The sequence below is a fragment of the Sarcophilus harrisii genome, chromosome 4 (assembly GCF_902635505.1).
Source record: "Sarcophilus harrisii chromosome 4, mSarHar1.11, whole genome shotgun sequence".
Taxonomy (NCBI): Eukaryota; Metazoa; Chordata; class Mammalia; order Dasyuromorphia; family Dasyuridae; genus Sarcophilus; species Sarcophilus harrisii.
This window is the reverse complement of record NC_045429.1, coordinates 331,006,734-331,034,380: the sequence shown is the minus strand read 5'-3', so window position 1 is coordinate 331,034,380 and position 27,647 is coordinate 331,006,734. Positions and strand designations below refer to the sequence as shown.

The following is a 27,647-nucleotide window of genomic DNA, read 5'->3' as shown; positions in this document are numbered from 1 at the left end:
GGAATGATTATAGCCTGGGGTTTTGGGGCAGAGCAACTGAGGTAGACCTTTATCTCATCAAACATTAAGAGGGAAAGGTTATAACCTGAGGCAGAATAACTAAATAGGACAATTAGGGAAACTAGGTCAGGACATCAAAAGGGAACTGTGGCACAACAGTGTGACCATGAAGCTAAACTGACCTCCATCAAAGCTTTCTGCCTGCCCAGGGATCAATTCCTCTACTAACCACACCTAACACTGAACATTTCATCACTTTGACCAAAAGATAGCATAGCTAGGCACATTACCCAAGGAGGTCACTGACAAAAAGAAAGGCTCTTTATGTATGCCAAAATGTTTTAGCAACACTTGTAGAAAGAAGCAAAGTAGATACCTATCAACTGAAGAATGACTAAGCAGATTGTGGTATAAGAAAGGAATGGAATATTACAGTGCTATAAGAAATGGCATATGGTGAATACAGAGAAACATGGAAAGATTTACATGATGAACTAATGTAAAGTGAAGTAGGAAGAGTCAGGGAAATAATATATACTATAAATATGACAGTATAAATAAGATTCAAAAAAGATTAAGGTTGTGAAATTATAAAAAAAAATAAGCTTGTCCCCAAATAAGAGACATGAGAAGACATGTCCTCCCTGCTCCTCTGCAGAGGTGGGAAATATTGTGTGCAACACTGCATATAATGTTAGTATTTTCAATGAAATTGATTGATCTTGGTGAATTTATTTTTCCCCTTCTTTTGTTCATTAAAAAAATTATTTGTTATAAAGGATGACTGTGAATAAGAGAGAGGTAGATGGGAAATTCTATGAGATACAAAAACAAAAGATAGCAAAACTCTAGGGTAGGGGCCTCAAACTACCCTGCAGGCCAGATACAGTAGCTGAGGACGATTATACCCCTCACTCAGGGCTATGAAGTTTCTTTATTTAAAAGCCCACAAAACAAAGTTTTAGTTTTTACTATAGCCCAGTCCTCCAACAGTCTGAAGGACAGTGAACTGGCCTCTTATTTTAAAAGTTTGAGGACCCTGCTCTAGGGGGAGGAAAGGAAAAAAAGAGTCCCAAGGAACTAAGGAATCTTACTTCCTAGTTAAGCAAAGAAATATGGCAACAAAGGACAGCCTTGGTTTAGAGCAAAAGTTAATTTACAGAACATTACAGAACAGGATAAGAAATTGTAAACAAAATAATTTTGGAAAAGCAATTGAAAGGAAGTACACCTGTAGAGAACTTAACTGTGAAAAGCAACAAAGCCAGAATTTTCTGAAATCAGTTTATAACAAAAATGGAAGAAAGGAAACAAATAGGCATGGGATGTTATAGATCTAACGTCATTTTGAGAGTGACATTAGTAACAGCAGTAGAGAGTCCACATTTGGACTCTCCAATGGCACTGAAGAAGAGGATAAAATGAGGGGTTGGACCTGGCTAAATATATCCCAAAGAAATCCTATGCTGGAGGTGACACTTTTTTTTTTTTTTTTTTAAAGTCAAAGGAAATGTTTATTGGCCAAAATACTTGAAGCATGTTTGATAAATACTTAAAAGTTTTGTCAGATATGTAAGTTTTCAAACTTTAAGTTTAAGAATTTTTTCCAATAGTATTTTATTTTGTAATGCCGGAGAAACTGAGCAAGACAGAGATTAGAGAGCAATTTAATAGTTTATTAATTGGAAAGATTTACTGGGGCCAAATGGATCCATGTTTGGTCCCAGGGCTGAATGAGACTATCTTCTCAAAGAATCCAGCCATGAATATCAGATACAAGATTCTTATAGAATAACAAGAACAATGACATAATGGAGGGGGTACCTGGATGGGGATAACCTAATGGGGGAGGCACTGAGGATGACATAATGGGGGAGGTACTGGAGAAACTCCCGATATTCTAATGGCATCTAAAATGGATAAAGACCTTTACCCCATTAAACATTAAGAGGGAATAAGTATAGCCTAAGGTCTAAGATATAAAGACCTTTATCCTATCAAACATTAAGAGAGAATGGTTATAACCTGAGGCAGAGTAACTAAATAGGACAATTAGGGAAACTGGGTGAGGACATTAAAGGGGAACTGTGGCACAACAATTTTTCCAAATATATGTAAATAATTTTGTAAAAACTTTTGCGTTCCAAATTTTTCTTCCTCCTTTCCTATCACTCCCCTTCCTAAAACAGCAAGCAATCAGCTATAGGTTAAATATGTGCAGTTCTTTTAAACATTTTTCCATATTTATCATGTTATGCCAAAAAAACAAACAAAAAAACCAAAACCTTAATATCAAAAGAAAAAAAAATCAAGCCAACAACAATAACCAAAAAAAAAAAAGGTAAAAATATTGTGTTTTGACCCACATTTAGTCTCCATAGATTTCTCTCTGGAATTGCCTTGAATCACTGCATTGTTGAGAAGAGCCAATTCTATCACAGTTGATCATCACATAATCTTGTACTGTGTACAATATTCTGTTGGTTCTGCTCCTTTCATTCAGCATAGTATAGCCTATTCATCATTTCTTTTAGAATGATAATATTCCTTTACATTCTTATACCACAACTTATTCAGCTATTCCCCAACTGAAGAGCATCCACTTAATTTCTAGACACTACAAAAAAGGATGTTACAAACATTTTTATACATATAGGTCCTTTTCCCTCTTTTAGGATTGCTTTAGGATATAGACCTAGTAGAGACTGCTGGATCAAAGGGAATGCAGTGTGTTTTATAGCACTTTGAGCATAGCTCCAGATTGCTCTCCAGAATGATTGAATCATTTCATAACTCTACCAACAATGCAGTAATGTCCTAGTTTTCCCACATCTCCTCCAACATTTATTATTATCTTTTCTTATCATTTAATGCCAAGAAGTGTGTAGTGGTACCTCAGAGTTGTCTTAATTTGCATTTCTTTCATCAATAATGGTTTAGAGCATTTTTAAAAATATGGTTAGAAATGGCTTTAATTTCTTCATCTGAAAACTGTTCATATCCTTTGACCATTTATCAGTTGGGGAATGGTTTATATTCTTATAAATTTGAGTTAATCCTCTATATATTTTAGAAATGAAGCCTTACAGCCCTCTTTGTAGTGACTACAAACTGGAAACTGAGTGGATGCCCATCAGTTGGAGAATGGCTGAATAAATTGTGGTATATGAATATTATGGAATATTACTGTTCTGTAAGAAATGACCAACAGGATGATTTCAGAAAGGCCTGGAGAGACTTGCACGAATTGATGCTGAGTGAAATGAGCAGGACCAGGAGATCATTATATACTTCAACAACAATACTATATGATGACCAGTTCTGATGGACCTGGCCATCCTCAGCAATGAGATCAACCAAATAATTTCCAATGGAGCAGTAATGAACTGAACCAGCTACGCCCAGAGAAAGAACTCTGGGAGATGATTAAAAACCATTACGTTGAATTCCCAATCCTTATATTTATGCCCACATGCATTTCTGATTTCCTTCACAAGCTAATTGTACAATATTTCAGAGTCTGATTCTTTTTGTACAGCAAAATAACAGTTTGGTCATGTATACTTATTGTGTATCTAATTTATATTTTAATATATTTAACATCTACTGGTCATCCTGCCATCTGGGGGAGGGGGTGGGGGGTAAGAGGTGAAAAATTGGAACAAGAGGTTTGGCAATTGTTAATGCTGTAAAGTTACTCATACATATAACCTGTAAATAAAAGGCTATTAAATATTAAAAAAAAAAAAAAAGAAAAAATAAATGAAGCCTTAAACACTGGCGGTAATAAATTTTCCCCAGCTTTCTGCTTCTTTTCTAATCTTGGGTGCATTGATTTTATTTCTGCAAAACTTTTTTAATTTAATGTAATGTTATTTTAATTTAATGTAATCAAAATTATCCATTTTGCATTTCATAAAGTTTTCTAGTCTTCTTTGATCATATATTCCTCTCTTTCTACAGAGCTGAGAGGCAGACTATCCCTTGTTCTCCTAATTTACTTATAGTATCACCCTTTATGTTTAAATCATGAACCCATTTAGACCTTATCTTGGTATAAGGTGTTAGATGTTGGTCAGTGTCTACTTTCTGCCACACTCTTTTCTAGTTTTCATACCAATTTTTGTCAGATAAGGACTTCTTATCCCAGGAACTTGAGTCTTAAGGTTTATCAGATATTAGATTACTATAGAAGGACATAAAATGAGTCTTTAAATGATGCCGGAGGAGCTGAGAGATCCAAGTGAGGAGAGAGAGCATTCCATTCACGAGCAGGAATGGGAAGGAAGGAAAAGCTGGCAGTACCAAAGTACAGAAATCAGGAGATAGCTCGTCTCGTTCAAGGAACAAGCAAGTACACCAATGTGGTTGGACTATAGAGAATGTGAAGCATCTTCCAGGAAACTGGAAAAGCAAGAAGGGTCCTGGTCATGAAGAACTGTAAATGCCAAACAGAGGAATTTATATTTTATTCTGGGAAGTAATAGAGAGCCTTGGAGTTTGAATAAGGGAGCAGCATTGGCAGGCAGATGTATTAGGAAAATCAAGTAGGCAGCTGAGTCCAGGAGGGATTGGGAATGAGAGCAAAGTGGAGTCAGGAATACTCCTAGAGTCAGGAAGACCTGAACTGAAATCTGTCTCAGACACTTAACTAGCTGTGTGACCCTGGGCAGTTTTCTTCATCAACAAAATGGCACTCCAATATCTTTGCCATGAAAACCTCAAAAAGGGTCCTGAAAAAATCAGACTTTCCTAAAATTGATAAACAAAACATAATATATATATGTATATACTATAGATAATCTGGAAATTAATAAAGTTAATGCCAAGAGTCTGGTAATCTCCTACTTCTGTTAAATGTCTTTTGAACACTATGCCCAAAGGGCTATCAAAAGGTGATCTATACTGGGATTATATCCCAAAGAGATTATAAAGAAGGGAAAGGGACCTGTATGTGCACGAATGTTTGTGGCAGCCCTTTTTGTAGTGGCTAGAAACTGGAAACTGAATGGATGTCCATCAGTTGGAGAATGGCTGAATAAATTGTGGTATATGAAAATTATGGAATATTACTGTTCTGTAAGAAATGACCAACAGGATGATTTCAGAAAGGCCTGGAGAGACTTACACGAACTGATGCTGAGTGAAATGAGCAGGACCAGGAGATCATTATATACTTCAACAACAATACTAGATGATGACCAGTTCTGATGGATCAGGCCATCCTCAGCAACGAGATCAACCAAATCATTTCTAATGGAGCAGTAATGAACTGAACTAGCTATACCCAGAAAAAGAACTCTGGGAGATGACTAAAAACCATTACATTGAATTCCCAATCCCTATATTTATGCACACCTGCATTTTTGATTTCCTTCACAAGCTAATTGTACAATAATTCAGACTCTGATTCTTTTTGTACAGCAAAATAATGTTTTGGTCATGTATACTTATTGTGTATCTAAGTTATACTTTAATATATTTAACATCTACTGGTCATCCTGCCATTTAGGGAGGGTGGGGGTAAGAGGTGAAAATTGGAACAAGAGGTTTGGCAATTGTTAATGCTGTAAAGTTACCCATGTATATATCCTGTAAATAAAAGGCTATTAAATAAAAAAAAAAAAAAAAAAAAAAAGTGATCTAGCAACTGGATTATATCCCAAAGAGATCTTAAAGGAGGGTAAGGGACTCACATGTGCAAAAATGTTTGTGGCAGCCCTTATTTTATAGAGGCAAGAAAGCAGAAACTGAGTGGATGCCCATCAGTTAGAGAATGGCTGAAAAAATTATGGTATATGACTGTTATGGAATATTATTATTCTGTAAGAAACAATCAGGAGGATGATTTCATTGAGGCCTGGGGAATCTTACACGAACTGATGCTAAGTGAAATCAGCAGAACTAGGAGATCATTGTACACAGCAACAAGATTATACAATGATCAATTCTGATGGACATGGCTCTTTCTAACAATGAGATGATTCAAATCAGTTCCAGTAATCTTGTGATGAAGAGAGCCATCTACACCCAGAGAGAGGATTGTGGGAACCGAGTGCAAATCATAATATAGCATTTTCACTCTGTTGTTGTTTGCTTGTATTTTGTTTTTCTTCTTGATCCGATTTTTCTTGTGCAGCAAGATAACTGCATAAATATGCGTTCATATATTGGATTTAACATAATTTTAACATATTTAACATGTATTGAATTACCTGCCATCTGGGGGAGCAAGTGGGGGGAAGGTAGTGAAAATTTGTAACACAAGATTTTGCAACAGTCAGTGTTGAAAAATTACCCATGCATATGTTGTGTAAATAAAAATCTTTAATTTAAAAAAAAAAAAGTCTTGCTAGTGACAAACTCCCTTCCACCCTCTCAGTATTCTAACTATTTACTGGATGTTTCAAATTAGATGTCTGTAATCATCTCAAATTCACCATGTCCAGACTAGAACTCTATCTCTTCCCCTCTAAACCCACCTCTCTTCTGGCCTTAACTATTGATACCAAGGGCAATCATCATTTTCCAGTTCTTGAGGTAAACAACCTCAGTATCTTTCTTGCTTCCTCAGTCTCACTCACCTCTCCTCCCCTCCCCCCCCCATATACATTTAATTGCCAAATTTTGGTAATTTCATTCCCCCATTTGTTCAATGGATTTAAGTCATACTTCCTCAAAATGGAAAAACAAGAAGCTGTAACAGTGTTTCCTCATTAATTTCTTCCACTATTTTTTATGCTGAATTTAGAAAAAAAAAAAAAAAAAACAAATTAAAGCAGAATTTCCATGTATATAGTAGAAAAGAAAAAGTTTCTGCACTTTATACACTCCAATAGACTAATTTCTTAACTAGTTAGCTAGTGGTGTTGAGTTTTATTCACACAGCTAAATAGTTGGCCCCAGGCACTGGCCCGGGGTCTGCAGATCCACATTAGACTATTCTCTGTGAAATGGGAAAATTATCCTGGCAGCACCTAACTCAAACTCACTGGCTCGGGACTCAGAAGACTTACTATTACCTGGGGAACTTTAAGTTAAGTCCCAACCTCTCCTCATTTGTATTAGAGGGCTAAGCAAGGTTTCCTTTCCAGTTCTAAATACGAGACCCTATAATCTTTGGAAAGTAGTGCGGGAAGACAGTAAATATCTATAGAAGACTAAATACACCCTAAAAATCAGGGCTTATTAAGGATTGACAGCTGGTGACAGACCCATTAATCCCTTAGACTTCCCTATCGCCAACCCAGTTGCGGTTGGTGACAAAAAGAAAAGAGGGACAGCGATAAATGCAGTCCCAGAGACACCTCTTAAGACAAAGCCTAGAAGCCCAGTAGCAAAACCGACAAACATTTAGACTGAAGCTGGAAGAGAGAAGTGAAAGTATCCAATAATTTCAAATGCGTACGCGCAAGAGCCTCTCCTTGCCCAACGACAGTTGCCACGGCCACGCCCACTTCCCCTATACACTACATACACAGATGCTAACCCTAACCCTCCTCCCCCGCCCCCAACTTCCCACTTTGTTTTGTGGACTCGGACTGGGAAGCCCTGCGGGCCAGACTTGAGCAGACGGAGCGCAGGCTTTAGCGTCACCCCGATCTAACTCTACAGGGCGAAAGCGGCGGTGCGGGCTCCCAAATCCGTGCCCCTATATACCCCGCTCGCCCCCATCCCCCAACTTCCCAGTTTGTTTTCTGACCCGAGGTGAGGGGCCGGAACCCAGAGTCCAGGTTCGGTCTCCGAATCCGGAGCTGGGAGGGCTTGGCGCAGAGCGAGCGCGTTCGCACTTTGCCCAATCCCGAGTGAAGCGGGAGTAATACAGACTTCGGAGACATTTCGGAGGAAATACTTCTGCTTCCTCAGCACCGATCCCCACCCCACCCCTACACATACACATACACACACACACACACACACACACACACACACACACACAGGCCTTTAAATTTCTGGACCTCAGTTTCCTTTTCTGGATTGGATGATTTCTAAGAGCTAAATCCCTGATCCTCTTCCCTTCTTGGCTATCCAAAAACGCCCATCTGGCCCTCCACCTTCCCCAGCAGCCAGAAGAAACAAGCCACTGGTGGTATGTGTCAAGATAGATAAAGCTGGAAGATCTGGGTTTAAATTCCAATTATGTTCAATTCTCCTCCCTTCCCCCTCACACCACTCCCTTCTTCAATTGCCTCTCCTTTAAAATGAAGTCCTTGACCATGATGGAATCTGAAATCCCTTCAGTTCAAAACAACAAATATTAAGGACCCACCCTGTTCTGGGTGCAAGGGGGGAGGGATACAAATAGAGAAAAAAAAAGCCCCAAGCCTGAGAGAGCTTTCATTCTACTGGTGGACAGGATAGGAATTTCAACATATACATGGATAAATATAATACAAGAAGTTCTTATCTGGGAACCATTGGTACTTGAAAAGGCCATTTAAAAGTGAATCCAGTTAAAACTGGGGAAGTAATCTTTCCTTGCAAATACTGATAATATGATTCTATTGAAGACTTCATTTTGTGTAATCAAACTAAATGTAAAAGCAGAATTGGCTGAGTAAAGCAAGTTGCCCCACTACCTAATGTGATAAGATGCCCAGATACTTGAAAAACTATCAATCCAAACATTAGATTAAGTAGGAAATGTAGCTGCAGTGAATGGAGTGACATTGACTCAAAGTGTTTGAATTGGCGGATTAACCAATGCCCTGTGACTCTTCTATAAATAAGAAGGCCAGTTTAGAACCCAAGTTATTTGAGCATCTGGCAGAAAATCCAGCAGGAAGTCCCAAATGACTGCTTCCTACTTTAGACACTGCCAATAGACATCTAAAATCCTTAAGAACCTTTGAAATTCATAAGGTTCTTTACCAGCTGAATGGAAGGGTGAGAATGGGAGAAGGGAGGAAAAAGTCTATGGCCAATATGCTTCCCCTTCTTTCACCACCCTCCAATCTACTCCTCAGGAATTTGCCTGGAATATCGTTATTTGCCCTAGAGATTGATGCAAAGAATTTAGGGATATGTTTTGTCAGCTGATTGTCACTAAACATTTATTAAGCACTTACTATGTGCCAGGCACTGTGCTAAGTATCAAGAATACAAAAGAGGCAAAAATCAGCCTTCAAGGAGCTACCAGTTTAATAGGGATTACAAGCAAACAAATATATACAAATGTGCTATATACAAGATAAATAGGGGGGCAGCTAGTGGATAGGGAATCAGTTGGGAAGTCAGGAGGACCCGAGTTCAAATCAGACCTCAGACAACACTTCCTGGCTGTGTGACTCTGGGCAAGTCACTTAACCCCAGTTGCCGCAGGAAAAAAAAAGACAAGATAAATAGGGAATTATCTTGTTCATGGAATAGCAAGGAGGCCAGTCACTGAAACAAAGAATATATGGTATAAATAGACTGGAAAAGTAGGAGAGGTCTAGATTATGAAGAATGACATGAGGCTGGTCAGTATCTAGATTTAAGCTGAGAGAGATATTTGAATAAGGGCTTTCTCCATAAATGGGAAGTTCATTAATGAATACATTTACATGTTATGTGAACTTTTACTTCCTTACATAACCTTATAGAATGGTAGTTTAGATGACAAGTCAAGAAAACTTGGGCCCAGGTTCTACTTCTGATATACACTGGAACGCCATGGAACCTGTCAGAACCCTGGGTAACTCTTAATAGACTATTAAGTTACATTTGTTGATCTTTACTGATAGAGGGATTTCCACACAGACATGTGATTGGCAAAGCTAACAGAAGTGGTGACAATTGCACTGATAGAACCGATGATAGCCTAAACATGCTGGATTTCAATTTTTTAAAAATCCTCTATGAGAAGTATATATATTGTTCTTAAATAGTAAACTGAAGTTTGTGGGGTTTTTGGTGAAATCTCTGGTATTGATTGAAGCAACAGCAATTAAAATTATTCAAGAAAAATGACTATTTTTCAAAGTCATACATTTGACACATATGGGGGATATGCCCCAACAAAGTCAAAAATAGAAACAAAAGTCTAATATATGCCAACATATTCACAACAGGTACTTTTTGTGATATCAAAGAACTTCAAATAAGGTGAGTACTCATGGACTGGGCCACAGCTGAAAAAAATCTATGGTATAATATACCAAAATGTTTCTGATTAATAAATATTAGCTATGAAAAACTAAGAGAGATGATGCTGAGTGAAATGAGCAGGACCAGGAGTTCATTATATACTTCAACAACAATACTAGATGATGACCAGTTCTGATGGATCAGGCCATCCTCAGCAACGAGATCAACCAAATCATTTCTAATGGAGCAGTAATGAACTGAGCTAGCTATGCCCAGAAAAATAACTCTGGGAGATGACTAAAAACCATTACATTAAATTCCCAATCCCTATATTTATGCACACATGCATTTTTGATTTCCTTCACAAGCTAATTGTACAATAATTCAGAGTCTGATTCTTTTTGTACAGCAAAATAATGTTTTGGTCATGTATACTTATTGTGTATCTAAGTTATATTTTAATATATTTAACATCTACTGAGTCAGTCCTGCCATCTAGGGAAGGGGTGGGGGTAAGAGGTGAAAAATTGGAACAAGAGGTTTGGCAATTGTTAATGCTGTAAAGTTACCCATGCATAAATCCTGTAAATAAAAGGCTATTAAATAAAAAAAAAAAAAAAAAAAAACGAAAAACTAAGAGAGATTTGTATAATGCAGAATAAAAAAAGTAGAACAAAGAGAATGATATTGACAAATAATGGCAATATAAAGCAAAAGATCAATAAACAAATTGTTTTAACAGATGAATAAGAGAAAAGCCTATCAAGTACCTGGGGAAGGTAAAAAAAACGTACCTTCTTCCTTTAAGCAAAGGGGTAGACAAAATATTGCATACATCACTAGAATTTCTGTATTGAATGTTTTTGTTTAATTTTTCCTTTGCCCCAGAAGACAGTAGTTGTGTCAAAGCAACTATTATGAAAAACAAAACAAAGGGCATTAGTGAAAATAAAAAATAAAAAAAAAAAACCCAACCAAATAGTTCAGAAAAATAAAGCATTAGTCAGTGCAAAGACAAAATGCAACATGGCATCATCAATAATGAAAATTTAGATAAGAAAATATTCAATATATAGTCATTTGATAAGGAAGAGCAACTTGACTCATGGAGTACTCTAGGTGTAGATATAGGGGACATTTGAGCAATCTTGAATATAAGAATTCAGCTAGATGATGCAATACCTAGAGCACTGGGCTTGGAATCAGAAGGCTTCAAATTTGACCATTTACTAGCTGAATGACCTGGGTAAGTCATTTAACCTTGATCACTTCCCAAAACAAAACAAAAGAAGAATATAAGGATTCTTAACAGGCATAATATGGATTGTCCTCATCCCTACCTGTTTTCTGATGTGCTTGAGAATTTAGTATGGGATAGATCAAGGTAAGCACATAATGGGGAATCTTACTTTTGTCTCCTAGGGTTGAGAAGCACCTTCTCAACTTTCTTCAAAGATTTACTCAGTTTGAATGTTTTTTCCTTTAAAAAAAAAAAAAACTTGTTTTTATATCACCTTCATTTTCTTTTTTTCCCCTAAATAGTATTCTATTTTTTCAAATACATATAAAAGTAGTTTTCAACATTCATTTTTATAAGACTTTGTGTTCCAAATTTTTTCTCCTCTAGGTTATACATGAACAATCCTTTTTAACATATTTCCATATTTGTCATGTGATATCACCTTCATTTTCAAATACATTCCTCACCACCCCATACCCAGGGAGCCATCCTTTGTAGATTGTAGCCATATTTGCCATGTGCTAGCCAAGAAGGCTAGGCTAATTTTTTTTCAAAGGTATTGCAATCACACCCAGGCTAAGGTTTTAAGATCTATCCAGGTTTAAGCATTAAAAAAATAAAAAACAAAAACCAAAAAAAAACCTCCAGTGCCTCTCAAGACCTGGTAAATATCTTACTGTCATTTGAGCTATCACAACATGCTAACTATATCCTGATGATCAATGGTATTTTTTACATGGAGATGAAGGTGGCTATATCCACCTGAACCATAGCTTTAACCTGGTTGAAGATTCTTTTTCCTCCTATGACTAAATAGACTTCCTTTTGTTAACTCTCAGATGATCTAAGAGTTTCTCATTTCATTCCAATCTCAAACTTGAATTCCAGACTGACCCGAGTCATCTTTTACCACAACCCCCCCCCCAAAAAAAAGAAAAAGAATAGTTCAGAAAACTAACCAGCACATCAGCTGAGTCTGACAGTTTATTCCAGTTTTCTACTTCTCCATTGAAGGTAAGGAGATGCATTTTCTCACCAATTTGTTTGAGGTAAATTTGCTAATTATAATCATACACCATTAAGTTTGGGGGTTAGGATTTTTCCAATTTCACTGTCGTAATCTTCACTTTGCATCAGTTTAAATTATATTTCCAACTTTCTATGAACTTTTTGTAGTCATAATTTCTAATGATATTTTTGTATTTCATTATACTCATATACCACAATTTAGCTGTCCATCTATACATATCTCCTTTGTTTCCAGTTTCAGCACAAAAGTGCTTCTAGGGCTATTTCAATGTCTATGAGGCTTTTATTTCTATCTTTTACCTTCCACAGCTATATGAATAGCAATTAACTCTCTGGGTAGAGGGATGATACATTTTAGTAACTTTCTTATCATTAATTCCAAATTACTTTCCATAATGGCTGGCTCAACTCACAGCTTCATAAACAATGTATTAATGTCTGATTTTCTTCAGTCTAACCCTGATCATAATTATCTTTTGTTGTCTTTGTCAATTTGTTGGGTGTAAGATGAAAGCTCAGGGTTTTGATGTGCATTCCTTGTTATTGGTGATTTGGACAAGTCTTCTGTATGATTGCCAATAGTTTGCAATTCTTTTTTTTTTTGAGAACTGTTCAAATCTTCTGATCACTTAACTCCTGGGAAATAGCTGTAGCATTTGTTTTAGTTCCCTATACATTTTGGACATCAGATCCTTATCAGACATTGTAGAAAGCCACAAATGGTAAGGGCACTCTCAGTGAGATTTAAGACCCTTTAGCCCTGAGGGAACCTGCTCTTGGGGCATCTCACCCTTACTGAAAAGTTGGGGGGAGGAGGGGCAGGAGGAGGTGTGACAACCTGTGTTGTACTTAAAGCAGAGAGACTTGCAGTAGAAGATGCATTTACATAGTAAAAGTAGGGTGCTTCTAGTTAGCACATCCCCAGTGTGCTGTAGTGATGTAATCATCATATTAGAGTTAGCACCTACTCAGTGTGCTGTGGTGATAGTGAGCACCTGCTCAGTGTGCTGAGGGATATTTCAATGTCTATTTTACTAAGGTAATTAGGGCTGAGAGAACATGAAATAAATGGACTCCCTGTTTGACCATCCATGTGGGTTCCTGCCTCATCACTCCTCCACTAAGACCAAGGACTCGAGCTAGTACTGAGATCCTCCAGAAAGCTACTCTGGATGGACCCAACATGGGGGCTCTAGAAAGCACAGCACATTTGAGATCTCAACTTGGGGGGCTCTAGAAGGCACACTACAAGATATATTTATTCTCCCCAATAAACAGCTTCCTTTTTTATCCTAGTCAAACTGATTACATTATTGCATATGTTTTTCAATTTTGTGTAACGGAAATTATTTATATTTTGTGATTATCTCTATTTCTTATTTGGTTAAAAGTTCCCCAGTAGCACAGATGTAAAAGTTATTTGATCTTATTGTCTTTTAATTTTTCAAACATTGCAAACTTTAATTCAAATTCTGCAAAGCTAAAGAAGCAACCAAATGAGTGGAGAGTATCAAAAAATTCACATAGCCTTTTATATCTATAGTAGCTGACGTCCACAAATCTAGAACTGAACATATTTCTGACTTGGATTAACAGTTAATCTCTGGGTCTGGAAAAACAGCATGATGTAGTAGAGAGAGGTGAAATCAAGGGACCTACTTTTTAAGACTAATGGTTACTATCAGTGTAACCTCTTTGGACTTCTGTCTCCCTCTCTCTGTAATCAATAAAATCATAAAATCTTATTGCCAGAAGCTTCAGAACCAGCTGTCCAGTAGACCCTGGACTTTTGAGCAGAACTTGGACTTAATCTTTTTCTCCCACAATCTGAAGATCAATAATACTCTTAGAGAATGGAGAGGTCTGACTCTTGTTTTTGAGATGAATGAAGAACTACTGTAAGACTAGAGAATGAACTAAATGACCTCCTACTGCTTCTACCAAATCAAGAAACCCTTTTCTTTTTCTTTTTTATTATTAAATAAAGCTTTTTACTTTCAAAATAGATGTATAGATAGTTTTCAACATTCACTCTGGCAAAAGCTTATGTTCTAAAATTTTTTCCCTCCCTTCCTCCACCCCCACCCTAGACGGCAAGTAATCCAACATACGTTACACATGCACAATTTTATATCTATTTCCATAATTACCATGCTAAACAAGAAAAATAAGATTAAAGGAAAAAAAAAGAGAAAGAAAACAAAATGCAAGCAAACAACAACAAAAAGAGTGAAAATACTATATTGTGATCCACACTCAGTTCCCACAGTCCTCTGAGTATAGATGGCTCTCTTCATTACAAGATCATTGGAACTGGTCTGAATCCTCTCATTGTTGAAAAGAGCCTCATCCTGTTATGGGCCAGAACTCTGTACTTGAAACAAGGATTCTTATAAGGTGTTAAGTCAATGGAATTGATAAGATAATGGTTATCTAGTTTAGCATGCTGACTAATAGTTCTTTAGCTCAGTATGATTGATTTAATCTTATAACAAATAATGGTTCCCTAGTGATATAATGATTGGTTTATACTTAGTATACCATAAATGATCTAATTATAATAGAGCACATAAGCTGGGACAAACTCAGCCAGACAGATTCACTCCATCTCACACCACTGGTGGGTGGCCTGTCCTGCATTTCCTCCACTGAGACCAAGCTAGCACAGGCCCCAGGTATTGGCAAGGAGACAATAAAGAATATGGACTTAATACCTGGATATTCTCGGGGTGATTACTCTACCGAAAAGAAGGCTGGTTCCAAGACCACCAGAAAACCAACCACAACACTACAAAATCCCATCAGAATTGATCATAGAGTTGTTGCCGTGTATAATGATCTCCTGGTTCTGCTCATTTCACTCAGCATCACTTCATGTAAGTCTCTTCAGGCCTCTCTCAAATCATCCTGCTGATCATTTCTTACAGAACAATAATATTCCATAACATTCATATACCATGACTTGTTCAACCATTCTCCAACTAATGGACATCCGCTCAGTTTCTTGTCACTACAAAAAGGGCTGCCACAAACATTTTCACACATGGGTCCCTTCGCCTCGTTTATGATCTCTTTGGGATACAGAGACAGTAGAGACATTGCTGGGTCAAAGGATATGCAGTGCTTTATAGACCTTTGGGCATAGTTTCCAAACTGCACTCCAGAATGGTTGAAATAGTTTACAATTTCACTAACAATGTATTAGTGTCCCAATTTTCCCATATCCCCTCCAACATTTGTCATTATCTTTTCCTATCATTTTAGCCAATCTGAGAGGTGTGTAGTGGTACCTCAGAGTTGTCTTAATTTGCAGCATCTTTTCATATGACTAGAAATGGTTTCAATTTCTTCATCAGAAAACTGTCTGTTCATATCCTTTGACCATTTATCAATTGGAGAATGGCTTGAATTCTTTGAGTCAATTTGAGTCAATTCTCTATATATTTTAAAAATGAGACCTTTATTATAACCTTTGAATGTAAAACATTTTTTACAAAACTTTACAACTTAATATAATAAAAATTATCCATTTTGCATTCCATAATTCTTCTACAACCACAAATTACTTCCTTCTCCACAGATCTGAGAGGTAGATTAACCTTTGAAGAAGCCCTTTTCTTCAGTGAAATGGAAGAGATCCTTGAGAATAAAATGTATTTTCTAAGCTCATTCCACTTCCTCTGCTCCAGTTCATAGCCTCCTTTCAAAACTTACTCAAAATTCTACTCCTTTAAGGAGGTTTCCCAGATTAAAAATTCCATTTCACTGTTGGATCTTTTGCATGCTTTCCCCTTGAGATTCATAACATCTAAGAGATAGAACTTCCAAGCTGATGCCAACCTGTTCTCTATAACATCTCTGACTGAAGTTCGTTCACCATCTATCTGTTTTAACACTGCCCAAAATGGGAAATTCACTACGTTCTAAGGGAACACATTCCATTACTGGACAGCTCTGTTACAAAGTTCTTTTTTTAAACTATCCTTAGGTTTTACACTAATTGTTCCTGGTTTTTGGTCATATCACTATATAGGCTCAAAAAGCTTCAAAGGTTCCCCTCTTGCTAATCAATATCCTTTGCTTGACATCCTACACCCTCCATAATCTGGCACTCAGTTAGTTGGTGACAAAACCATATGTAGATATCAGGTAGCCTGACTTCAATTTAATTTCACAAACAAGCAATTCAGTTAAAAACAGTTATCACAATCAAGAAGTGTGGAAGATACAAGGATATAAATATGAAATTGGATAATTCTTATAGAAATATAAGGAAGAATGTAGAGAAATCTGGATTAGTCAAGAAGGGCAAAAGCTGAATGCAGGAGGAAAAACTGGGACAATTTCATAAGACAATAGGAACAGTTTATAGGAGAATAATTGCCAGGTTCAGATATTGATTCAGATGTGGGTTTTGTTGAAGAAGACAGAGAACCAACAGACTCAAGGAAAATGAAAGGCACCAAAGATTCAGGAAAGACTGATAAAAGAAAGGCAGAAGGTAGTTGGCAAGACAATGATGGATAAATAAGAAAAGGGAAGCAGAAAAATTGGAGGGTTAAATTTAATAGGTAGATTGGATTGGTGAGTGGGGCAAAAGTGGCCAAATAGATAACCTTGGTGCAAAGTGGAAAAGAGGAAGGTGGGTGTCTATGAAATTTGGTTAAAAGTAATCTAGTGGCATAGCTATAAAAGTTATTTGATCTGATTGTCTTCTAATTTTTCAAACATTGCAAACTTTAATCCAAAATTTAAAGACAAATTCTGCAAAACTAAAGAAGCAACCAAATGAGTGGAGAATGTCAAAAAGTTCATTTATCCTTTTATGTCTTTAGTAGCTAATATCCTCATATCTAAAAATTGAACATATTTATCACTTGAGTTAATAGTTAATTTCTGGGTCTGGAAAAGCAACATGATGTGGTGGAGAGATGTGGAATCAAGGGAACTGTTTTTTAAGACTAATAAGTTACTCTCTGTGTAACCTCTTTGGGCTTCTGTCTCCCTCTCTCTGTAGTCAAGTCACAAAATCTTATTGTTAAAAGCTTCACACCCAGTTGGGGATTATCAGGCTATTAGGATGTGGCAATTGCCTCTAAATTTTTTTTATCCAGATATTTAGAGTGAGGTGTGAATACCCACAAGTTATTTTTAAAAGCACTACAGAAGTACCTCTCCCCACTCCCAGCTCCTGAGAAAACTGTTCCTAAAGGAAACAGAAATAAAGCTTCAAAGCAGGGTGAGGGAGAGAGAAAGAAAAAGGATTCAAGGATACATTTGACCCTTTTCAGGGAATGGGAAAGTAGAAGAACAAAAAGAGAAGAGAAAAAAGAAAAGGGCAGCTGTATGTTTAGAACTTATAAACTGGTGTAAAGCTAGCTCTTCCTGAAGAATTAACTGGATGCCCTACCAATGATGAAATTGTCCTTCAAAGCATGATATGGTAGGGCCACGAAAGCTATCAGTTTAGAAGTTACACAGTAAAATCAGAGAAAGAAGGAAGTAGTAGTGGTGGTGGTAATAGTTGATGATTTCCTGGTCAGGGATTCTGAGGCAATCATTTTTCAACCTATTATCAGGTTTGGTGTCTCCCAGGGGAATGTATCCAAAATATAACAAAGAGCTTCTCAAAACTAAAAAAACTAAAACTATTCATTTTGGAGTGTGAGGAATAGGTAATGTAGTTAAGTAACTTGCCTACGGTCTTATAGTGTCTGAGGTTAGATTTGAACTCAAGATGTTTGTCCTTTGTTTCTCTGAAGGTAGATAATATCTTTATAAGAACAAGTCTTTCCATATTTTTTTACCTCCACCAACTCATTTCCTACACCATAGCAATATTCCAACCTTATTCTAGCTAGTTATTTTAAATAGTTTGAAACAATATTAATATGGCTGACACATGGTATAGTTTTTTTCCCCTTTCATTGAATCTTTTTTAGCTTTAACTTTGTCTGAGATCATGATTACTATCTCAGCTTTTTTTTTAACTTAATAAATTCTATTCCTCACACTTATTTTGCTGTTTATCTCCTATTTCCTATTTCTCCTGATTTTCTGTATTACTGCTATTCTCTACCTTGCCTTCCTATTACTTAACCTACCCCTTCCCCAATTCAAGATCCCTCCCTTATCCTCTCCCACACCTTCTTGTTTCTATCTGAATTTAGAAGACTTTTATAGTTTTCCAAATATATGTCATTCCCTCTTTATCCCACTCCTGCTAATTCCTATTCTTTATTTACTTCCTCTTATCCTACTCCCTCACCCTCTTATTTCTTTATAAATTTAGAATATTTAAATACATATGTTGATAGACTTGGGATGAAAAACGCCATCTGTGACCAAACGGAGAACTACGGAGACTGAATGAGGATTGAAGAACACTATTTTCACTTTTTTTTGTATGCTTTTTCTTTCTTGTGGTTTTTCTCTCTTGTTCGGATTTTTCTTTCAAAATATGACCAATATGGAAAGATGTTAAAATTATGTTTCATATTCTTTTCTATTTTTTCATTATTATTATAACCTCTCTCATATTGCTTGCTATCTTAGGGAGGGAGGAAAAAAAAATCTGGAATTCAAAAATCTGACAAAAATGAATATTAGGAACTATCTTTACATGTAATTGGAAAAATAAAATATTGAGGGGGAAAAAACCCCCACATATATATTGTTCCCTCTTTAACCCAGAACCAATTTGAGTAGGGTTCTCTATAAAAGTCCCTCTCTTACTCTTTTATTTCTTTCTGAATGTAGAAGACTTTTATACATACATATATATGTGAAGTCCGGGTTAGCTCCTTGGAGGCCTCGGAATCAGCCAGCCAGGATAAGCAAAATCCTTGGTCTTTAGGGGGAGAAGTGAAGGGCATTAACAAAACTGCCACACGCTCTCTACCTACCGACCTCCCTTCTCCTTGTCCTCTTCCAAAGTGACTCTAGCTTGTCTTACTCCACCCCCTAATCTCTCCTACAATTATCTGTATACACCAAAAGATTGAGTTAGCACAGAATAGTGAGAAGGGCCATTATTCCAAGCATATGCTAATAGAGTATTGTCCTATAGGTAATTAGCCTTATGTGCTTGGTTGTCTGATTCCAGCACACCTATTCAGAGTTTCAGCCCTTTATATATACATACATACATGTATGTATGTATGTATGTATGTGTATATATATGTATAGAGCCTTCTTTAACCCACTCCCAATGAGAATAGGGTTTCAGAACTACCAGCCCTCCTCCCCTAATTTCTGTGTCAATTCTTCTTCTTATAACTCATTTGTATAAGATAATTACTCTTTTTATCTTACATGATTTTGCATTTTTAGAATCACACCATCCTCAGCTCTACCCCAATCTTTCTTTTGAACTACCCAATTACTAAAGACAATCTTAGATATACAGTTTACATTTCCATGTATAAAAAATAAAGTTTATCCTTATTAAGTCCCTTGTAATTATTCTTTTATGTTTATCTTATATTTGTTTTAAATCTTGTTAGTCAAATTTTCTGTTAAGTTTAGGTCTTTGGCAACAAAATCCTAAAAGTCTGGGAATTCACTGAATATCCTTTTTTGTTGTTATTTATGATTATGCTTAACTTTGCTGGATATATTTTCAGCTGCAACCCTATGGAGACTGAATGAGGATTGAAGAATACTATTTTCGGGTTTTTTTTGTATGTTTTTTCTTTCTTGTAGGTTTTCTGTTTTGCTCTTTGCTATATAGTGTTCCAAGATCTGTGGTCTTTTAATGTAGCTGTTGCTAACTCTTGTGTGATTCTAATTGTGACTCTATCATATCTGAATTGTTTGTTTTTTTTCTTGTTGCTTGTGGTATTTTTTCTTTTACTTGGGGGGTTTCTGAATTTGGTTATGATATTCCTATAGGTTTCTTCATAGGATCTCTTTCAGGAGGGGAGGAGTATTTTTATTTTCCTATTTCTGTTTTCTCTTCTTGTTTTAATACTTTAGCCAATTTTGTTTCTTGTATTACTCATTTCTCCAGTCTATTACTCAGCTTTTAATTCTTTATTAAAGTAGGGCTCTGTTTCCAGGGTGGAGGGTATAATGTTCCAAGTTTCACAGGTATTATATAGCTGTTTTCAGAGATCCTTTAAGGATCTGTAAGTTTTTAGTTATTCCAAGGTATTGTGATCCAAGGAGAAATGTTCTTGAGTGACCACAAGCATTCCCTTCTGCCCTGGAACTATGAGGAGAGTTCCCACTCCACTGTGACTATAAGTTTTAGTATGCTAAAGCAAGTGTTGTTCCTCAGTGCTAGTGAAGAGACCTCCTGGCCAGTTTAACTCTCTTACTGTCTAAGGGTTGAGACCTCTAGAAGCCACTGCCTTTCCTGCCACTATCACTACTGTTGCCACAGCTGATTCAGTAGCTCTCAAGGCCTGGTTTCCCAAGGGTCACTCGTTCTCGTGAGACAAACCTTTCTTGTAGACCTTCCAAGTCGTCTTTGATATCTCTGATCTGAGAGCTCTGGAAACCACCAGTGCTGCTGATGATTCAGAGGCCCCAAGGATTACTCCTGGTTTGTTGGGGCCAGGACTGTGCTGGCATGGCCTGTGTGGGAACTGTGCTGGATTCCTACCAGAGTGCAAATAGCTCCTTGGGAATCAGGTATTTTTCTTATTTATATCCTTAGAGCTTAGCAGTACACGGCATGTAGTAGGAGCTTAATAAATGTTTATTCACTTCTGATTATTGAGATGAGAAAACTAGGAAACAGGATCACAGGCCTGGCATACATGCATGAGATATTAGTGACTGGGAATTTTGATTATCCAGACATCTGCTGGAGCTCCAAATTAGAGCAGCTAATAACCCCTTGATGTGTCTTAATAATAATCTCTTTCTTCAAGAGGTAGAAGAATCAATGAGAATAAATTCTATTCTAGATCTGATTCTTATTAACAGAGAAATCGTTGCTGAGATAGAAATAAAAGATGGGAAGTTTCTGGAGATGACCATTCCTTCCTAAATTTGGGGACAGAGGACAGGAAATTCTAGGGCCTCCAAGTGGGAAAAGCTGAAGGTAGGGAGGCGCCTTTATCCCTCCTTTAAGCCTGGAGACATCCTAACACCTTCAAAGCAGAAAGTACAACATGACAATTCAGAATGCTAAGATGGGATGAGACTGACTAACTACAATCCTTGTGGGGAGATGACTACTAGGTCTTAACATCTATCCTGCCACTGTATCCTAAGGTCATTTGGGCTTTCTCATTTGACCTGCTGCTACTCTCTGCAGACTTCTAGGCCCTTCATCCTAAGGACCTGTGGGCATCCATTACATTGAATTCCCAGTCCCTATATTTATGCACACCTGCATCTTTGATTTCCCTCACAAGCTAATTGTACAATAATTCAGAGTCTGATTCTTTTTGTACAGCAAAATAATGTTTTGGTCATGTATACTTATTGTGTATCTAAGTTATATTTTAATATATTTAACATCTACTGGTCATCCTGCCATTTAGGGAGGGGTGGGGGTAAGAGGTGAAAAATTGGAACAAGAGGTTTGGCAATTGTTAATGGTGTAAAGTTACCCATGTATATATCCTGTAAATTAAAGGCTATTAAATAAAAATAAATAAATAAATAAATAAATAAAAATTAAAAAAAAAAAAAAAAAAAAGGACCTGTGGGCTTCACCATCTGCTAAACTTTTTTATATGTGTGTTGTCATTCAGTTGTTTTCAGTTATATCTGACTCTTCATGACCCCATTTAGGGTTTTTGTGGCAAAGATATTGGAATGGTTTGTCATTTCCTTCTCCAGCTCATTTTACAGATGAGGAAACTGAGATAAAATGAGTTAGGTGACTTGCCCAGGGTCACACAGCTGGTAAGTGTCTGAGGCCAGATTTGAACTCAAGAAGTCATCTTCCTGGCCTGGTACTCTATTCACTACACCACTTAGCTGCCCTAAACAGCTATCTATGTAGTTTCCTCCAATAAGAGTATGACTTCCTAGAGCTCAGGAATAGTTTTACTTTTTCTGTTTTTATCTGCAGCATTTAGCATAGTGACTGTACATAACAAGAATTTACTAATCCCTTTTTTATTCATTTCAGCAAGACTTCAGGAAATCCACAGTTGCTAAGAAGGTTAGGTAGGGTTTCATTAAGTAAAATGCTAATAGGAGGTAGTCCAGGAAGGATGGGAATTGATCAAAAATAAAATTCTAAAGTCACAAAGGGAAACAATCTTCTTAAATCATTTTACTTCTCTTTCCTGCTAAGGAGAATGACTTTCTTTTAAAAATGATTGGACAAGCTACGCCCAGAGAAAGAACTCTGGGTGATGACTAAAAACCATTACATTGAATTCCCAATCCCTATATTTTTGCCCACCTGCATTTTTGATTTCCTTCACAAGCTAATTGTACAATATTTCAGAGTCTGAGTCTTTTTGTACAGCAAAATAACGTTTTGGTCATGTATACTTATTGTGTATCTAATTTATATTTTAATGTACTTAACATCTACTGGTCATCCTGCCATCTTGGGGAGGGGGTGGGGGGTAAGAGGTGAAAAATTGGAACAAGAGGTTTGGCAATTGTTAATGCTGTAAAGTTACCCATGCATATAACCTGTAAATAAAAGGCTATTAAATAAATAAATTAAAAAAAAATGATTGGACAAAAGTAGCCCCAGGGAGTGGGGTACACAATCAGTAAAGCGCCTTCCTGACCTCCATGAATTCAGATTAGCTGGTGCTCAGAATTACATGCTCTCATACTGAAACAGATGTTATTGCTGATCTACTGTCATTATTATTTGAAAGACTGGGAAATGGGAATAGTAAGTGAGGGCAAATATCACAGTTCTCAAAAAACAGAAGAGAACAGAGTCTGAAAACAATAGATTGGTAAACTTACCTTTAATTCCTGGGAACATTTTGTAATAGTCCAAGTTTAAAGAGACAGTTGATGAACAGGAAGGGAAATGGGGATTAGAAAGAGCCAGCAAGATTTCACACAAAGAACTGTTCATCATCTCACTTAAAAAACCAAAAACAAAAACATTATTAGAAATGAGAGAAATACATAGATGTAGTTTACCTAGATTTTGAGTAAAGATTTTGATAAATTCTATCATTGAGAAGATGGAGAGATGTGGACACAGGCTAATAAAAACTACATTCAGAACTGTTTGGATAGCTAGACTCAAAAAGTAGAGTTCAATGTCAGCATGGCAGGAAGTATTCATTGGAGTATCCCAAAGGATCTATGTTTTTGCTTTGTGCTGTTTAAAACTTTTATCAAAAACTTGCATAAGGACATAAAAGATATATTTGTCCAATCTGTAGGTGACACAAAGATAATTGGTAATCACCAACTGGATGATAGGAATTAAAAAGATGGTGATAGTTTCTAGCCTAATAAATTGAAATTCAAAGACAATGTTAAGTTTAATACTTGGGCACAAAAAGATGATGGTAGCCAGATAACGGTTAGTCTGAAAAATGTCTAGGCATTTTGGTGGACTCAATTAAGGCAATCTTATCATCTTTTGTACTTGTCAGATACTTCTGGAGTGTTATGTTCAGTTCTGGATGCCATATTTTAGGAACATTGATGAGCTGGAATGTCCAGAGGAGACCAACCAGGATGCTGAAGAATACAGAGTCCATGTCACATGAGGATCAGGGAAGGATTCAAAGGATGGAATTAGGGTAAGGATTATTAGTGGGATTAGATTTATTTTTATTTGACTCCAGAAATCTGGACCAGAGAACAATAAGTAGAAGCTTCAAGGTGGCAAATTTAGGCTTGTTTTTAGGAAGAAGTTTCTAACAATTAGAACTAATCAAGAGTGGAATAATGACAAGCAGATAAAGAATCAACTTTGGAAACAACAAACTGGATTTAAATCCTATCTTTGCCTCATGCCTGCTGTGGAACTTTGAGCAAGTTACTTAACCTATCAGCGCTCTAGGCATTGATAAAGCTATAAATTGCAAAGAAGATGCCAACCAACACTGATAAAAGTTTCTAAACCAAGGAGTCCCCTGTACCAGTGAACCCCTATCCTTATTTAAAAGTGGCAGGGGTTGCCTCAAGAGGTGCTAGGCTCCCCCCATCTTTAAGGCCTTCAAGCAGAGGTTGCATGATCACTTGTCTGATATGTTAGTTGGGGATTAGAGTATGGGATGGATGTGATAACCACTATCTAGCTTTTATAAAGGATTCATAGAAAGATATAAATATGAATCATAAAGGATAAGAAGGTTTGGACGGCTTCAAATCAGTATTAGTCAAGAGAAACTCATGCCTTTGATCACGACTCCCCTGAGAATGTTAAAGCCACAGTCACACAGATAATACATGTCACTGGTGGAATCCGAACCTAGGCTAGCTAGCTATTACTACACCATTTTTCCTCTCTGTAGTCATAGTGCAATTCCCCATTTTCCAGATGGAGATGAGATGAATCGAATGACCCACTAAGGACCACACTGCCAATAAGTAGCAGAACTAGGGCTCAAATCTGAGTTTTCTGACGTTCTCTCCAAGAAAATTCGAAACTGCGTATAATTTTTAAAATTTTATTTTTTTCTTAAAAACAGTATATGATTGGGGCAGTTAGATGGCACAGTGGATAGAGTACCAGCCCTGGAGTCAGGAGGTCCTAAGTTCAAATCCAGTCACAGACACTTAATATGTATAGCTATGTGATCCTGGGCAAGATATTTAATTTCAACTGCTTAATAAAACCAAAATCAAGCACACAAAAAAACAGTATGACTTTAAAATCCCTTTTACTTAACTTTAGAATTCAGTCACATATATATTAATATCATATATCATTCTGCCTCCAGGGGATAAAATGCATTATCATTCATTTCTAAATATTTTCGACACCTACTATGTAAAGATTGTTAGCGAAGGCATTAGGAAACCTATTTAACCCTTTTGTAACTAGAAACTGGAAACTGAATGGATGTCCTAGTTGGAGAATGCTGAATAAATTGTTATATGAATATTATGGGAATATTACTGTTCTTTAAAAATGACAACAGGATGATTTCGGGCTTGGGAGAGACTTACAACGATGCTGAGTGAAATAGCAGGACCAAGAATTTATACTTCCAACAATACTATATGATGACCAGTTCTGATGGACCTCCATCCTCCAACAGATCAACCAAATATTTGTGGAGCAGTAATGACCCAACCACTCAGAAAAGAACTCTGGGTGATGACTAAAACCATTACTTGAATTCCCAATCCCTTATCTATGCCCACCTGCATTTTGATTTCCTTCACAAGCTAATTGTACAATATTTCAGAGTCTGATTCTTTTTGTACAGCAAAATAACGTTTTGGTCATGTATACTTATTGTGTATCTAATTTATATTTTAATGTACTTAACATCTACTGGTCATCCTGCCATCTGGGGGAGGGGGGGGGTAAGAGGTGAAAAATTGGAACAAGAGGTTTGGCAATTGTTAATGCGGTAAAGTTACCCATGCATATATCCTGTAAATAAAAGGCTATTAAATAAAAAAAAAATTTTTAAAAAAAGGAAACCTATGCCAATCACAATTCTTTTTCCATATGCCCAAGATACAGGAGATGTTATTGTTCTATTAAGAGATCAAAAGCTTTGAATATCCACCTGTCCAAGGAGTGTAGTGAGCCACTACAAGAGGAAATTCTATACCACGTATGCTACTGCAGTTTCATATACCTGTTGGCTAGATAGTGACATTTACGGTAAGTTAGTAAGTATACCTAAAATCAGAGGATTTAGGGTCAAAATAGAGCTTAAGGATCATTTAGTCAAAATTCCCTTATTTTTCAAATGAGAAAGCTCAGTTCTAAAACATACCTAGAAAACAAAGACTTAGAGACTCCAAATGTTAAGGACAATTGCCTCAGGGAAGGAGAAAAGAGAATACTGTTCCAAATTACTTATACTAGATAGACAACAAGTCTTCTAATTAAAATTCTCTCACTATCAGAAAATACCACAATGTACACAGAAGATCTGAGTAGTGAATTTGTGCAACTCACTCTCTAATTCCTTCCAGGATGATTTAGAGGCACCATCCTTCCTGTGGCCATCTGTCACTATGTACTCAGGGAATGCAAACATTTTAACATGAGGTAAGTCTAATTAAGAAGGGAAGTTTGCAAATATGCATTTGTATAAGAATTTAAAAAGAAATGAATTTTGGATTACCTGTTCTTCAGAGTTATTGGCTCCTCTGGATTTTCACTGCTGCCCTTCCATTAGCCTGGCCAACTGAATTGCTTATATTCCTCTGCAAGGCTGAAATAAAAAGTCCTCAGATAAGAAAGATTGACATCAGGTTTTCAAATTGTTCTAAACCAATGATGTGAAGGGACTGGAGAAAAGGGAGTGGGACCAGCATGACATACAATGGAAGAGAGGAACAATAGGGAAGTTCTACCTGACTCCAGAATACTGCTAGAGGACTACAGTTCAAATGCCAGTCTGCCACTTACTTGCAATGTAATTTTGGGCAGATCGCTTAAGGGCCTTGGCATCTTCATCTGTAAAATGAGGGAGCTGTACCAGATGACTTCTCAGGCCCGGTCTTCAGCTTTAGATCTGTGCGATCTTATCATTATGACCCCAAAGGGCCGGCCACCTTTACTGTCTACAATACAAATTGTAGGAGACTGACTAGAAATTCCTCTGGGTGGACTGCTAGTGTTCCACCCAGAGATGGCACTGTGCTAAGTAGTATTAAGGGTGAATGAGCAGGTACCAAGGACAGAACGACAGCAATATCGTCGTCTTACATAGTACTGACAATGTGTTACCCTAAAGTGAAGTTACAGTCAATGCGTTTCACTGAAATTCGGGGCCTCATCTCCAATTCCTTCCAAAAGATAGTGTCATTCATTACCTGATGAAATGCTTCCTAACTCCTGAAGCCTGGTTTAGTTCAATTCAGCAGGCATCTATCTCTCAGGGTACACAATGTGAAATCCTTGAGGTCCACCAGGATCTCAGGGACTTGAAGGACGTTGGGTAGTTTCCAGAATAAAAAATCCCTTGAACCAGATTCCTGAATTAACACTCTTCTCCCAAAAGTGGATTACCAAAAAAAAAAAAAAAAAAAAAAAAAAAAAAAAAAGAGAAGAGAGAGAAAGAGAGAGAGAGACAGAGAGAGAGAGAGAGAGAATTGAGCCCTGTAGATGTTGGTTTTAAAACCAATCATGTCTTATTTTCCCAAGACACATAGCTCCATTCATATTCCTTTAGATGGTGACTGGGGCAGAAAGACAGTGGTTCCTTAAGGGAAAGGAAGG

The 27,647-nt window shown here is 36.9% G+C and overlaps 1 long non-coding RNA gene across 1 annotated transcript in view; it reads right to left on the bottom strand.

The window, feature by feature from the left end:
• The window catches only part of LOC116423296, a 40,287-nt gene extending 12,861 nt beyond the window's left edge, over window positions 1–27,426 (bottom strand). Inside the window, exons 1-2 of the long non-coding RNA XR_004233849.1 lie at window positions 27,242–27,426; window positions 26,548–26,637 (exon numbers count right to left, since the gene is read on the bottom strand). This is a non-coding gene — a long non-coding RNA (uncharacterized LOC116423296). The remainder of the gene's footprint in view (window positions 1–26,547; window positions 26,638–27,241) is intronic.
• Between the last annotated feature and the right edge of the window lie 221 nt (window positions 27,427–27,647).